The sequence below is a fragment of the Phocoena phocoena genome, chromosome 17, assembly GCF_963924675.1.
Source record: "Phocoena phocoena chromosome 17, mPhoPho1.1, whole genome shotgun sequence".
NCBI classification, from domain to species: domain Eukaryota; kingdom Metazoa; phylum Chordata; class Mammalia; order Artiodactyla; family Phocoenidae; genus Phocoena; species Phocoena phocoena.
Window position 1 is genome coordinate 26,086,887 of NC_089235.1, and position 15,950 is coordinate 26,102,836.

General features: G+C 33.6%; 1 non-coding gene across 1 annotated transcript; it reads left to right on the forward strand.

Moving 5' to 3' along the window:
• The first annotated feature begins 4,441 nt into the window (after positions 1-4,441).
• Positions 4,442-4,514, forward strand: TRNAR-CCU (transfer RNA arginine (anticodon CCU)). Its single transcript has one exon. It is a non-coding gene; the product is annotated as a tRNA-Arg (tRNA).
• Positions 4,515-15,950: the final 11,436 nt, after the last annotated feature.

Sequence of the window (15,950 nt, forward strand, 5' to 3'; positions counted from 1 at the left end):
TACAGACCTATACGTTTACCGAAAAATATTGAAGTCTACAGTTATAGGGGGTGAAATATCTCTCAATAAAGCTGTTAAACATTTGGATAGGCATATTATAAATACTTAAAATCTGTTTTGTCACATAGCAAATATGTGTAAATCATCTATCTATCTTTATATATATATATATTTAAATTCTCAGATAATAAAAAGTAAGACTTGTTAGAAAAGTAGAGAAAGGATATAACAAGGAAAGTAGACTAACCTCAAAGTGGATTTCTATCCAAAATATCAAGAACTATTGAAAAATATAAAGCTATATATATAATATTCCAACATGCCATCACTGCTTTCCTTGATACTAAATTTTTCTTAGCTATAGAATTAGTTTACTGTTGATTGTAAATATAAAAACATGACTTGTGTAAAATAGGAAGGCAATATAGTGGTGCAAGTATATTCCACTAAATCATGGAATTCAAGAGCAGGAGCTCAAGGACTGGAGCACTGTGGAAGAACCAAAGGATTCTCCTCCTGCCCCATTTTTTTCTTTTTTTTTTTCTTTTAATTTTTAACTTCACTTCACCATCAATGACTATTTTATTCTACTTCCTCACTATACAATGGCTTCATTGTTTACACACATGGCAAAAATTGTCTTCCAATAGCATCTGAGTTAATATGTGATGAGCCACCTAGATAACTCCTGAACTGACACCGCCTCTGTCAAAGTTCATACTCTCTGAGAAACTATGTAAGGATCCACTTTTGGGTTAAACAACCAAACTAAAATGATAATCTGTGGCTCAGTGGAGTAGGGAGTGAAGTTTCCCATGTTTGAACAAGCCTGCTGTCAGTGAAACCACAGAGATAGAGATGGAAGTTCTGATCACAAAATAGAGGTACTAGACAGATTATCTGTTAAATATAATTAACATTGTGATACTTCTAGACATTTTCTAAAAGATAGAATTTAATTTAATTTGATCATCTGTATATATAGAATACAGAGAACATTGAGGAGGATACTAAGAATATTCTAAAAGTTAATAGAAAATACTGTTGAAATTCCTACAAAAGAGCACGATTATCTCAAGAAGAAAAATTTCTGCTCACTTCCTTCTTCTACTTGTCTTTTACTTTAATTATCAAAGAAATTATAAAAATATTTACACAAGAGCAGTAATTTTCTACTAAAATGAGAACTGGTCCTACTAATACACATTATTGCCATTATAATTGGCTTAAATAGTTTTGTACAATAGGTTTCTGTGAGGGGTCACTTGTATAACTTCATATTTAATAAGAATTTGGAAATGAAATGAAGCTTCACAATTAGGTTTTAAAGACAAAGATATGTGGGGGGACAAAATCAGAAAAGTCAGGAAAAAGTACAAATATCTGTAATATAAATAAATCCACAATACATCAGATTTTTGTCAGAAGGTTCCAAGTAAAATATTTATTAAAGCCTTTTTTTTTTTTTTTGGAGTTAAGTAATGTTACAATTTCTGACACATCTAGGATAGTAATAAAAAAGCTTTTGGTGATTCTCTTCAGAACTCTGGCAGCACCCTTAATAGAACTGTGAGCTCAGCAACTTTGAGTGGTTTAGTCTTTGAAATTTATACAATGCTTAAGTCTCCATTTCAAAGGCAAGGGCTTCCTTGGGAAACTCAAAGATGCCAAGCCAAGCCATTTGGAATGGATAGATTACACTTTCATTCTGAAGAAGTCCAGAAACTCCTCTTCAACATGATTTCCATTTCCCAACCTTGACCCTTCCCTGGATGTAAGATATTTGTTAAAGGCATCCCCACTAATCAGCAGCCTTAAGTCAGCCATCAGAATAAGGTATGGGGGAGAAATAACAGTGCAGCTGTGAATGCTTTTTTCCAACAATAGTGGAACTTCTAATTGGGGAGTGGGGACTGCTTCAAAGATATCTATAGGAGACCTTGCTAGAAAATTGGATATACAACATGTTCATAAGATCTGTCTTAGGATTCACATAGTCAAGATTTCTCAAATTTTGAAAACCAAAAGCTTTAAAAATTCATAAGTTCCAAAATTCAGGAATGATGTCCTGTCACTTTTACTATATTTTATTTGTTAGAAGCAATTCACTAAGTCCTATCTACACAGAAGCAAATGGAATTATAAAAAAGAAGTGAATACAATAGGGTCTGGATTACTTGGAAACTTGTCTGCTCAGAACTATCCTTTTTCTTCCCTTTTTTCTGAAAATAAAATCCAAAATTCTAGCTCTGGCACACAGGAGGCTTCGTGACCTTGCCTCCTGCCACCTCTCTGATGATAACTTTTACCTCCTTCCCTTAGTAACACCACTCTAGCCATTCTGACCTCCTTATTCTTCAAATGTGCCAATGAATGTACTGCCTCAAGAGTTCTTCCATTAATATCTTCTCTGCGAGTAAGTTCAAATGGCTCACTTCCTTAAGATTTTGCTCAAATGTCACTTTAGCAGAGAAATTCTCACTGACTGCTCAATAGAAAGTAAATGTGAAAAGAAAGACCACAATCATTCTCTAAGTCACTTATACTGCTTAATTTTCTCGTTGAACCCAACACCAAAAATGCATTCTGATTATATACTTCCTGGGAGTAATAACAACGTTCTAATCTTTAGATATCATCCTGACTTCTTTCTTCCTCTAGTCTCACTTTCTTCATTTTTCTCTTATATACTTTGCAGCGCTTCATTAATAATACTTTGCATTAAATCCTTTATCTACCTAAAATATCTAGAATGATTTCTGTTTTCCTGTCTAGACACACTGACTAACAAAATCCTTGGTCTCAGGAATAGTTCCATTTAATAGATTGCCAATGATGGGGATTGCTGTTTCTGACCAGATATAGTTTGAATGTATTGATAACCACATTGCCATTAGAAAGTGAGATAATGGTAGCTCATGGCACATAGTGGTAAAAAATTGAATGGATTATAAATTTTGTTTGCCTGAAATGAAATGCTTATTGAAAGCAAGTTTGTGGACACCAAATGGGTGCAACAATTTCCACTGTTTGGGGAGTGAGGACTATGAAGACCTTGTCACTGTGCTGGTTACTATGATAGCACCTGGGAGCTTTGAAAGAATTGATTAGCTAAGGGCTCCCAACTCTCTGCACAAGATGTGGTCAGGAAACTGGACATTTTGCACATGACCCTTAAAAATGAGGATGATATAGATAAGACCTCAAATGTTTACCGTCTAATAGAATGTAAGAATATATTTAATAACAGTAACACTTTGAAATATCTATTACATTATTCAACATTCCATTCATTACATTAAAAGAAAATTGCCTCCTACATTACAAGCATAGTGTAAGCCCTCTCAAATAAAAGCAGACAAATAAACAAAGCAAAATCATTCTTCTCAAATTATTCACTGTCCCGGGTGAAAACAGTTACAAAAACAAAAATTCCAATGTAAAATGTGTCAATGGTTTTCAAACTGGGTTATATGTAAGATATGAAACTTGTCTAAGGTTTTATAAGGAGCATGTATAAGTGGAAAATGTTAAGGGAATTGATTTTTAAATCCTTAATTTCCACAATACTTAATCTTTTCTAGAATTGATCTTCCTGATAACACACTTGAAATAGAGACGTAGTGATATAACTTCCTGCTCACTTTCCCTTTCAAAATTCCTCAAACTTTTAACAGTGATACCCTTTTCTTCATAACAACCTAACTTGGTGCATAGCCCCAAAGCATAAAAACCTCATGGGCACTATAGAAAAGAACAATTAGAGTTAACTTCATCTAATGTGAAAATAAAGGGAATGATGAAACCAAGAACTGAAAAAAAGGCTCTATAGTATTGCTTTCAACAAAATTAAATAAAACATGCGTCAGCTGATGGATCACTAAGATAATTTTTGAAGATAGGGCATTGTGATTATTGGCATGTTACTCAAAAGATGTTTAAAAATTCGCTAATTTCGATTACAAAAATACAGTCTCATTTGTTTATTTATATAAACAAAGTGTATGAACAATTACATTTATAAAAACAATAACAGAAAATGAGTGTAGTCCCCAACTTCATTCTAGAAATAAGTAATTTTGATCATGGGCATGCAAATTAACAGATAAAATAAATTGCCATTCTTCTCATTTTTGCTTTTTATGATTATTATTTACCAACATTTTAAAATCCATTTATGTTGTTTTGATCAAGTAAGAACTAATGATAGTGTGATAATTAAAATGTAAATATGCAATCCTTAGAGCATACGTTCAATGAAATTTTAAAGAATTATGCAACTTTGTGTTGCAAAGAAATATGATAGGCTGATTGCTAAACTCTTTTTTATCATAAAATGTTACATGAGAAAAAATTATATAGAAAATTGGCATATATATATTCAAGAATCAAAAGGAGCAATTATTTTTTTTTAATTGTTAAAGAAGTTGTTCACAGGACTTCCTTGGTGGTCCAGTGGTTAAGACTCTGCAATCCTAATGCAGGGAGCCCAGGTTCAATCCCTGGTCAGAGAATTAGATTCCACGTGCTGCAACAAGAGCCTGCATGCCACAACTTAAAAAAGCTCCTGCATGCTTCAGTTAAATACCCCATGTGCCACAACTAAAGATTCTGTGTGCTGCAACTAAGACCCAGTGCAGCCAAATAAATAAATATTAAGAAAATAATTTGCTCACAAAAGTATTAATTGAACTGTGGGTATTAAATCTCTTTATCATTTCTATTCTATTGAATGTCTTAAAAGGTTTTTAAATTAATATTTTCCTTACACTTTAAGTTACATCCTTTGAAACTTTTAAGCACATAATAACTATTTTACTTGTTAACGTAAAAATAGTAAACAGATATATGTTATAAAAAAATATTTGAGATGTGTGTTATCAAGGATGATTGAAGAAAATTGATGCTTACTGTGTGCAATCTATTTGATGGTAATGTGGAAAAGAAGCTTGGTGATGCTTAATTTGAAGTCTGTCAAAAGTAGGAGGAAGCACTAGAATGACATGTAAACTGGAGGTAGAAGGAAGGAAACTATTTCTAAGAACCTTAGCATGTGGTAGTGTGTGAACAATTAGAACTTGAAATCCATGTGACTGAACAATTTTTCTTTTCCTTTTTTTAAAGCATGTATATGGAGACCCAAGTTTTATATGCAGACCCAAGAATGCCTACATTTAAAATCATTCTCTAAATAAAATCATTCTGATTAAAACAATATTTAAAAAATAAACTTACTGACTTCAGTTGAAAGTAAACTCTATTATAACCTACTAACTGTAAAACGTAAACTCATCTTTCTGTTGATCACGGGACAAACCACACATCATCATTTATATCATTTACTAAAAACATCCCAATATGAATGTATTTTAATTTTACATAGAGAAATACCTCCCTGTATTGTAAGTGAATATCATATATTGTATGTGGTACCATAGTTGAAAGTGGTCATTATCACTGTTAGTATCTTCATGATGAAACAAGTATAAAAATAAAACTTTGTGTATTCAAAAGGCAGCAAAGAAACTATTTGAAAGAAATAGTAATGTGATGTTAAATTAGGGATAGGTCATGATCAAGAACAGGTAGTGATCAAGAAAAATCATTATTTTGTAATTTTATTTGGAATAAAAGGGACGTTGCCCATGTGTTGGTTTTAAAAATATACATGTCTATATTCTTTCAATTCATCAGACAAATAATTCTACATTCTAAGTAGTTTAGCATAAATTCTAGATATGCTGTTTATTAATTGGACATCATCTATTTAAAGTTTTAAATGCTCACTGATAAATACAAGATTTGATTAAAACATCCATGTAGACAAAATATGGATCAACTATCCCACAAATTTCAGGTTTGGTTAGAAATGGGAAGATTAACCTCATCAGGAAAGTGAGGTGCATGAAATAAGAAAGCCAAGAGAGCAAAATGGCAGATTGAAGATGATAAACCACTTCTAGCAAAAGCAGCAAGTAGTCAAGGGATAGCTAAGTTAAGCAAAATCAGATAAGCTCAACCAAACTAAAACTGGGCATGATCAAGGACCATCAGCATGGGCCAATGTGGGAGTTTCGGTTTTTGTTTGTTTTTTTTTTTTTTTTTTACCAGATCCTAATAGTTTTCTCGCTGGGAGCAAACAAAATGAAGAAGAGTGAAAACATTTCTGGTTGGTATATCATCATTGTGCAAGAGCTGGATCTGAAGAATGAAATAAGTGGGGAGATGAGGGGAAGGACTAACAGGCAGAAGGACAATAAAGACTGGAATGTGGAGGGCAGCTCAAGATGAGTAAATGCACAAAACAAATTCCAAGCAATGGTCCAAGCATGCATGTGCGCACATGAAGATACAATTAGTGCAGGATAGTGCAGCAATTTACATTTTAACCTACATTGTATAGACTCAGTTCTAGAAATTCATTGCAGGCTTTTTATAGGAGATCAAGAAAAGAGACAGTGTATCTTCACATCCCTAAGAATAATTCCTCATCTCCTTCGCCCAAGTTACTCCACTTACAAAAGTCTCTATTTCATTGAAGCATCTGACAGATACACAAGTCTGCTTTTGAGTTTTCCAAATACATATTCACTAATTTCAAAGTGAGGCTAACTTTTCAAAATTGGTTCCAGAAGATAATAGAAGTAAGCCAGAAAGAGAAAAACAAATATTGTATATTAATGCATATATGTGGATTCTAGAAAAATGAACAGATGAACTTATTTGCAGGACAGGAATAGAAACGTAGATGTAAAGAACAGACATGTGGACACAGTGGAGGAAGGGGAGGGTGGGACAATTTGGGAGATTATGATTGACATATATACACTAACATGCATAAAATAGATAGCTAGCAGGAATATGCTATAAAGCATAGGAAGCTCAGCTCAGTGCTCTGTGATGATCTAGATGGGTGGGATGAGGGGGAGGAGGGAGGTCCAAGAGGGAGGGGATATAGGTATACATACAGCTGGTTCACTTCATTGTACAGCAGAAACTAATACAACATTGTAAAGCAATTATACTCCAATAAAAGAAAAGAAATATTCAAATCTACATAGAATAACGTTCAAACTGTTTTGTTGTTTTAGACATACTCTTGTATCACATACAGAAAATACAAGAAGTCAGTTTCTAAGTCCACACAAATATAGCATTTAACAAAATCACCCTTATCACCAAGAAAATATCCGTTAACTTCATTGTCTATTTTTTTAACGATGGCATCTTACTTCCACAAAAACTGAACCAGCTTGCTAATATATAATAAGTAAAGTAATTACATTGCAACTGACAAATTTATATTTTTGAAAATATAGTCTTATTCAAACTGGTGACTTGAGGTGAGAATTCTGTGTATTATATTACTGACCATAAGAGTTTTCTTGTTTCTTTTCAATCCTTATTTTTAACAAATGCCATGAAATAGTATAAATTTATCCTAACGCTATATACTATAACTACTACCATACCTTTCCTATGTTAATATAAATGAAACACAGCAGATGTTATATTATTAAAATTTGTATTACAAATACTCTCACTTGTCTATCTTAGAAATGTTCACTCGGTACTCCATGAAGCAGACAATTCTGCCTGTCAGCTTACCTCACAGATCTAGGAATAATGAACACATCAGATGCTCACCTCAAGCAATATTCCTTCTGATTTGTTCCCTTTCACAGCACACTTGGGTTATGCCCCATTACATCCCATGCATTGTTTCATCTCATGGATTTCTCAAAAAATGGACATGGGGGGAGAGGAAGAAATAGAAAAAAAATGATGTATTTGTCAGTAATAGAAAAATTGCTTTCAGTAAGAACCAAATATGTTGAAAAGCAAAATCCATAGAAACACTTTGAATAAGAGGCAGAGCCCATAGTTTTTCTGTACTTCTGTGATCCTAATATTCATTTACTCTGTTCCTTTCTAATCTAATCCCCAAGATTACAAAAGTTGGTGGCCCAGACTAATACTTTTTGTGTGTTTGTTTTAAATGTTTATATCTGCTGCTTCTTTCTCACACTGGGAAAGTCAACCTCACTATAAAAACAAATACACCATATAAAAATCATTTTGAGAATTATTAAGTCAATGACATTTCCTGTATCATGTTCTTGAAAATATTTTTAAAACCTTTAAGTAAAAGTGTATCTTTTTCATGATATATGTGTTTACTCTTTTTAAGGAGCTAAAATAATCTGTTCTGTCTTTCGCTTCTTGTTATCCTCTCTGTTTACCTTATGCATGTATTTTCCTTGCCTTATTGTTTGTCCCTATGATTCATGATTACCTTCCAGGAGTGGAGTGTATTAGAAGCCAATAAAATTAGACAATCCAACTCCTAAGTAGCATAAATTAGAGAAAAGAATATTGTGGCATCAATGAGGTTTTGGCTTTTGGTTTTATTTCTCAATTCTTCATGCTAAATTTCTTACCTTTCAATTTTCAGTAGAAGATCCACAATATTGAATCCAGTGTTAGTCCTGGCCAATAAGAAAAAAACTTAGCTCATAAAAAGCAACTTCTGGTTTTCAAGTGCTATATCTTGAAGACACTCTTATTACCATAATGCACAACTTGTTTGTTTTGGACTGTTTGTTTTTTCTCGACTTGTTAACCAGGTTTATGAATTTTATTCAGCTTTTTACCTTTAAGCATTGATTTTTATTTTTTAAAATTACCTAACCACATTGTTTTAAGTATAGGTATTATAGTCATGAACCTAAGTGGGAAAAATCCACATAAAACATATTGCAAGTGCATTCAAAAGTAGGTCCAACTCTCTTTACAGAAAAGATAGATCTGAAAGGTGAAAAAGCAATCAATCTAAGTGATTGAAAAAAAGCACTGGAAAATAATCTGTTGGGTAACTTCTATTAGAAAGAAAGCCTTGGTTATGACATAATTTTATTATTTTAGAGAAAAGAAGAAAGAATATTGTAAGTTCCTTTTTTGTCATGAAACTAGTTCAAACCTGAAATATAAACCTGGCAATGTTAATAAGAAAACAAAAGGGAATAAATAGTGGAAAGATAGGAAAAATGATCCAAGAGCTAGAGGAATATTAAAAGTGTAACATATGTCTGAGTGGAGTCCCAGAAAGAATAGAGAGAGAACATGGCACCAAAATATGTGAAGAGACAATAGCTAAGAATTTACCAAAACTAATGAAAGACTATGAATGGTGGGGTCCATAATGGATGTGGAAACCCAAGCATGATAATTAAATGAAAAGCACAACTAGGCACAAAGAGCCAAAATCTTAAAGGGAGGCAGAGAATAATATATATTCATAGACATATTTTATAAAATAGATTATGCAGAGGTAGTGAAATCGTTTCTGTAATTTAAGTTCATGCTAGATCTTCATATGATTTGATTAACATCAAGAATGTGGACATATACCCATCAGTGTTTGCTACCAGCTATAGTGGAGAAATATGTGGATCTATCAGAAAATAATGCTATTAGACACTACTAATTTCTGTGAAATAAAAATAATATCTCTCATGCTGGGAGAGGTATATCATCCCATATATCATACATGTTATGAATATACATGGGACCGAGTCATAATATCTCTCTTATCGATCAGTATTAGAGCTTGGAAATAGACTCTGTACCTATAAGCTCCTGGATAATTCCACTCACAAAAAGCACCAGCTAAGGTTACATTTTTGACCTGTGTATCCCTTGCTGGTGGTGAGCTTATAGGGCTCAACCATGGCAGATATTTTCTCCTTTCTTCAATCAGAGCTGTTGTGTCTTCCTCTGTTCATTTTTGAAATAAGTCACTGGATTTTTGCCACATTTAAACATCATCTCTTCAGGAATAATTAGATATGATTGCACTTCTTGCCAAGGAAAGCACCACCTTGTGGGGGTATGGAGGTTGAGAGGGTTTTGGAGCCTCTAGGGCTGGAAACTGAAGCTGGGATGGAGATTGGCCGGCCCACAGAGATTGGAGGTCCTGGGGCTCTTGCTGTCTGGGGTCAGAGCGTGTTTAGCTTGTCCAGGTCTGTACCTTAGGCGAAGCCCAGTTTTTCTCCAACTATATGCCTTTTGTGGTGTCCAGGATTCTCCTCCTTGCATTCTTCTGTGTCCTGCTGCTCTGAAACTCAAGATCCCTCAGGACACACAGCTGCTCTCTCTTCACTGCCTGCCGGGACACCCATTCTTCATCTGGTCACTAAGATTCTTCCTACCAAAGCATCTGATGTTGACATCTACTACTTTTTTTTTTTTTTTTAAAGAAAACCACCTATGTTCTATAGGTAGTTGGAAAAATTAACTGCTACAGCAAAAGAAAAATAAGAAAAAAGAGAAAAACAGTTTAGTTTGTTGGAAAGAAGAGAGAAATCAAGTGCCACGGAAGAGAATCAGTGGCTCCTCTGAGAGGTCACCTGGATACAGGGAAGAGAAAGGGCACTGTGAGTTGAGCTAGACCCTGCAACCCAGGCCAGACGAGTGAGGCACCTTCTGAAGTGTCTGAGCAGTTCAGACATGAAACCAGATTCCTATTTACTTAGCCCAGCTCTGGGAAGGAGGTACTGGAGTATATGGGGGCAGATTTTGTCTCCTTGCAGTTTTTCATTTTGATCTTTACAATCCAGTGAGACAGGATAGTACTAGGATTATTGTCTCTCTTTAGTAGAAGCAGCAGCTGAGGTTAAGAAGTTGAGGCTGTTTTCTGAAAGGCTCTTTTCCTGGTCCAAAATCACACAGGCTAGATTTAAATCCAGGTCTTCTGTCCGACTGATCCATTCATTCATTTATCTTTGTAAGCAGGTGTTCATCCAGGATGCATTTCTTTGGCACATTCTCGATACCATGACTTCTGCTCAGGCAATGATGACAGCTGTCAACAAGGGAGACAGGGACCTCCCCTGGTGGGGTCATCCAATCACATTGTGAGCCATCTTATAGTCACCCCTATCAGACATGAGGGCAGAGGGCAGAGGTTATTGCAGCAGTGGCAGAGTAAAAAAAAAAAAAAAAAGTGTATATATATATATATATATATATATATATATATAATTAAAATGCTTTAATTCAAAAATCAGGAGTTGATGATAAACTGGGTAGAAACTGAACTATTTAAAACCTGGAATCACTAATTGTTCAGAAATTAAACAGATGGATCATTGATGGTGAAGAACAGCAGAAAGGGATTATGGATGAATCTGCACTGTTCTAGCTGCTCCCCATGTCACCTATCTCAGAGGAAAGCCTGACATTAGATACTGAGTCAGGCTAATGCTAGCAGCCTGTATAAGAATATAATCATAATTAACTAAAAAACAAATGAACAAAACCTCAGCTTACAATGATTCCCCATAACTTTCAAGGTAAAGTCTTGAATTCTTAAAATTGGTAAAATATACATGTTGCATGATCTTTAGCTTTCTTCTTCGGTCCCTACTTTTATTGAACTCGACTTGAACATTGCATTTTCATCAATAAAGTGCTATTTGCAATTCACTGTGAATGTCCAACTTCCTCTTATTTCCTGGCATGTTCATAGGCTTTTTTTTCTCCTCTGACCTTCCCCAGAGTTTGGTTATAACCTTCAGATATCTTCCCATGGAAATATATTTTATGTATATTTATTTATTGTATATCTTCTCCACTAGACACTTTTCATGGTGGAAGGGATCTTCATTCTATCCATTATTTTTCCCCCATTATTCAGTATAGTTCTGGAGTATTATAGGCACTTGGATATACATGAAATGGTGAATACTAAGTAGATAGGAAGTAGTAAAGTGTAGATCTCCTGAGCAGTTGTTTGACTACACACCATGTTAGAAATACTGAAAAGGTAACAGGATATTAATGTGAATGGGGCAAAACATCACAAGATATTGACAACAGAAGAGACTTCCTTCTTGAATGTTTGTCTCTGAAACCAAGTTTAATAGAAAAAGGACTATGACAGTATGGTATTTCCACTGATAATTTTCAATATTGCAGAAAGACAATATGTTGATGAATTAATAACAAAGTTCCCATCTGGAATGTGACAGGAGTAGATTGCACAGAACCTCTGGCTTCCAGAGAAGACAGTGACCTGCTTTATTCAGCTATCCCACACTTTGTTCCCAGCTTCCATGAATTTATGGTCATAAACAAACTCTCTTATGGTAGGAACTTTATAACACTTTTGGCAATAGATTCTGCAGATTTAATGTTTGTCCTATTAGCTATCTTATGTATTTGATGTTCAATACATTAATATTTTTTCAACAGTTTAGATCTTATTTAGCTATCAAATACATTAGGACATTCCCTGCGTGTTTCCATAGATAAAATAAAGCAAAACAAAACAAAACAACAATTCAACCAAATGGAAAAGCTATTTCTTGGAGTGTTGGGAGTTGGTGATATGATATGTGACTACAAAACTAATGTTAGTAAATACAGAATTCTAAGGGATCATAGAACAACAGTAAGTACTTTATAAACGTTGGTTTAAACACAAGCCAAAAAATTACTTATAGATTTAAAACTTTAGCCCCATTTTTCCTTTCTTATACAAAAAAGCAAATGAAGTATAGTGATAAAACTCTCTTAAGGACAGATCAAGGATAGCATATTTTTAAGTGTGCAATTTAATAAGATGTAATTTAAAATCATAAATTCCATAGAATAAAATTTTGGTTATTCAAGTTGTTTTAATATTAATATTTATTTTGGGGGGAACTATTCTTAATATGAGGTGTAATAAAGACAGAAAAGAGTAAGTTAGGAATAGTAAATCCTTAGAACACACAATTTAATCCAGGTTTTGAGATAACTTTCTAGTCCAACACAGAGTATATGAAATAAGTAATTTCAGGTTAGAAAATCTCATGATTTGCGTGATATATGACATTTTTATCAACTTAATCATTCTTCTAATTTGTAACTCATAAAACTAGCATAGGTCTAGTAAGTTTATGAAAAACTATAGCTTCACTTGTTACCATGCCCTTATTTTGTCAAATCAGAGAATTGATTCGATACTTAGGTTATCACATTTTAAATGAGGCAATAAAATATGGCACATATGTATATGGGGGGAGAGGTATAAACAATATAGAGAAGGATCTGAAAACTACATCAGTTAAAGCATGTTAGATATATAGCTTGGTGACAGAAAACATGGAAAGAGGAAAATTGATGTCTTCTAATTACTGAAGGTCTGTATTATGGAAAGAGGAATAAATTGTTACAAGTAGCTCTGATATGGCAGGTCAGGTTAAGCTCCATATTAAAGGTAAATACAAAGAGCAATTCTTTAATAATTGATGTTACAGATTGGCTCAGTGACTAAAAATGTGGTCTCTGGAAATACACTACCTGGGATTGAATCCATGAATCCTGATTTATTAACTGTGGAACAGATAAGTATTTTCACATCTTTCCATATATAAAATTGACAATGGCAGTAAGTACCAAATGCAAGAGTTAGCATTTGGATAAATGGGAGAACGTAGTAAAACTTTTATAAAGCATTTATGACATGTAGAAAGAACTGTTAAATATTATTATTGTAACTGAACTGATGACCTTGTAATAAAATCTGTGTCACTGTAAGAAGAAAAATAGATGTAGAATAGAGGAAATTACTACCAGACTTAAGAGAATTGAACCATGTGACTTCAAAGATAATCACAATTCAAGCATATAGTATTCTCTAGGTAAATGTTCAAAATGAAAGTACTCCTTTGGTTGGATAGGAAATATACAATATTTTTGGCTACATATGGACTTACATTAGTTACTGAGGTATACATGATTCAAAAAGTTTCCAGTTTAGTTGAATGAGTGGGATAAATATCAGTGGGTTTTACTAAATTGTCCTTAATTACACAGTGAGGGGGAAAACTCCATAATATTCTGACTTATAATATGTCCTTAATATACTTATTGAGTTATTAAATATTATAAGATAAATTGGGAGAGTCACAGCTTTGCAGTCACCTTCACTTTTTATCTCCAGTGGTGTAATATGTTCTTTTTTGTTCTCTCTCTCTGAATCCTGAAACAATAGACCAGTAGTGCTTGCAGTTAGAATCTAGACATTTTACATTGAAGTCAGTGTGAAGCTCTATAACCTTATTGAGATAAAACAACAACAAATAAATTGTTACAAAACCAATTTGCCAAAAGAAAAGCTATCAGGTTACTATGTAGCAAAGAAAACTCAAAATGCCAATGCAAAGTTCTATCCCCATTGTAAATTAAGTTTGCTGTTTCTATAAGTTGCTTATTCACCTTATTGAAAGCTTGCAAGCTAATACTTGATCCCAGTCCATTTTGTTCTTACCTGAGAAAATGAAATTCCACTTTATTTTTAATTCCATTTATAAAATCCACTATTCAAACATTTTTACAATTGGAAATTCTGTCCAAAAAAGAAAAAAAAAAACTATTAAAAAATGAGAGTGTGTGGGGCTTCCCTGGTGGCACAGTGGTTGGGAGTCCGCCTGCCAATGCAGGGGATGTGGGTTCGTGCCCTGGCCTGGGAGGGTCCCGCATGCCACGGGGCGGCTGGGCGCATGGGCCGTGGCCACTGGGCCTGCATGTCCAGAGCTTGTGCTCCACAGAGGGAGGGGTCACAGCAGTGAGAGGCCAGCGTACCGCAAAAAAAAAAAAAAAAAAAAAAATGAAAGTGTGCAGTGAGTACTCTATAATTCTGAGATAAAGATTTAAATAAAAGTGTAACTCTTCAGATCCTAAACATATTTATAAGCTGCCATTTTCATTTCATTCAAACTGATGAAAAGAGTGGGAACATTTCAGATTGGTATATATTATTAGACATTTGAATATCTAAACAAAACAAGATAATATCTGAACCTTGAATGCATGATCTCTTTTATTTTTCCCTCTCTATTGGACTTACTGGGGTCTCAAATATACAATTACATTATTTCTTGCATAAGCTTTGGAAAAACAGTCCCACACAAACACTTGAGAAGCAACATAAAATGCAAATTTATCCAGGCTTTTCTTACCAGGGAAAGAATGAGCAAAATTATTGATTTATGTCCAGTGTTCTTACCTTTGCAGAACATCAGTTGTTTCCATGCAGTATTAATGTGATCTATTGCAGAGCTTTTATTTCCACTTTAATAAATCTTTCCAATGGGAACATGTACATTTTAGGAGGTCAAACTGGCAAATGACAGTGTGTAAAATATTTTCTGATAAAAATATTTAAACCAAAAAAGCTATAATTGTTTAGATAATCATCTTTTACAATAAAAAAAATCAACGTTAATTATAGTCTAGACTGCTAGGCAATAAATGTGACATTTCTACTAATGTTAATGGGAATTTTATGTTTTAATTTTCACTGCTTTGAAAATATATTCTTTTATGAAGGCCATGTTTCATTTTATTATGTTCACTAAGTGTTATTTTTTACCTTCCATTTCATGAATCCAGAATATTTAGACCTTGGTAATATAATTCAACCAAGGAAATTAAAAGACATTTTCTATCATAACACTAGAAAATAAAGAAGAAAGAGAAAATGCTGGCAAAATAATCAATGCTTTTACAGACATGCGTGCTCACTCATAATTTACAGAAGGCAAATTAATTTCAATTTTATTGTTTATACCCATAGGAAATGAGTTAGCACAGTTAAAAAGGGAGCTCGGATTATATACACATAATCTCTTTATACCTTTAAAAGCAAAATAGTATATACATATATCCCACATACCATATATACGTACATATGTATGTACCATATATATATATACAAAACCCCTAATTCACTGATTTTTCAGATTGAATCAAATAAATCACTACAATGTTTCTGCATCATCTACTCCCAGACCTTTATTGATAATATTTTTCTTTTGAATTTCACAGGACACTAGCAGCATAGTTTCTTTTTTCATTTGTTTGTTTTTGTTTTTGCTTTTTGCGGTATGCGGGCCTCTCAC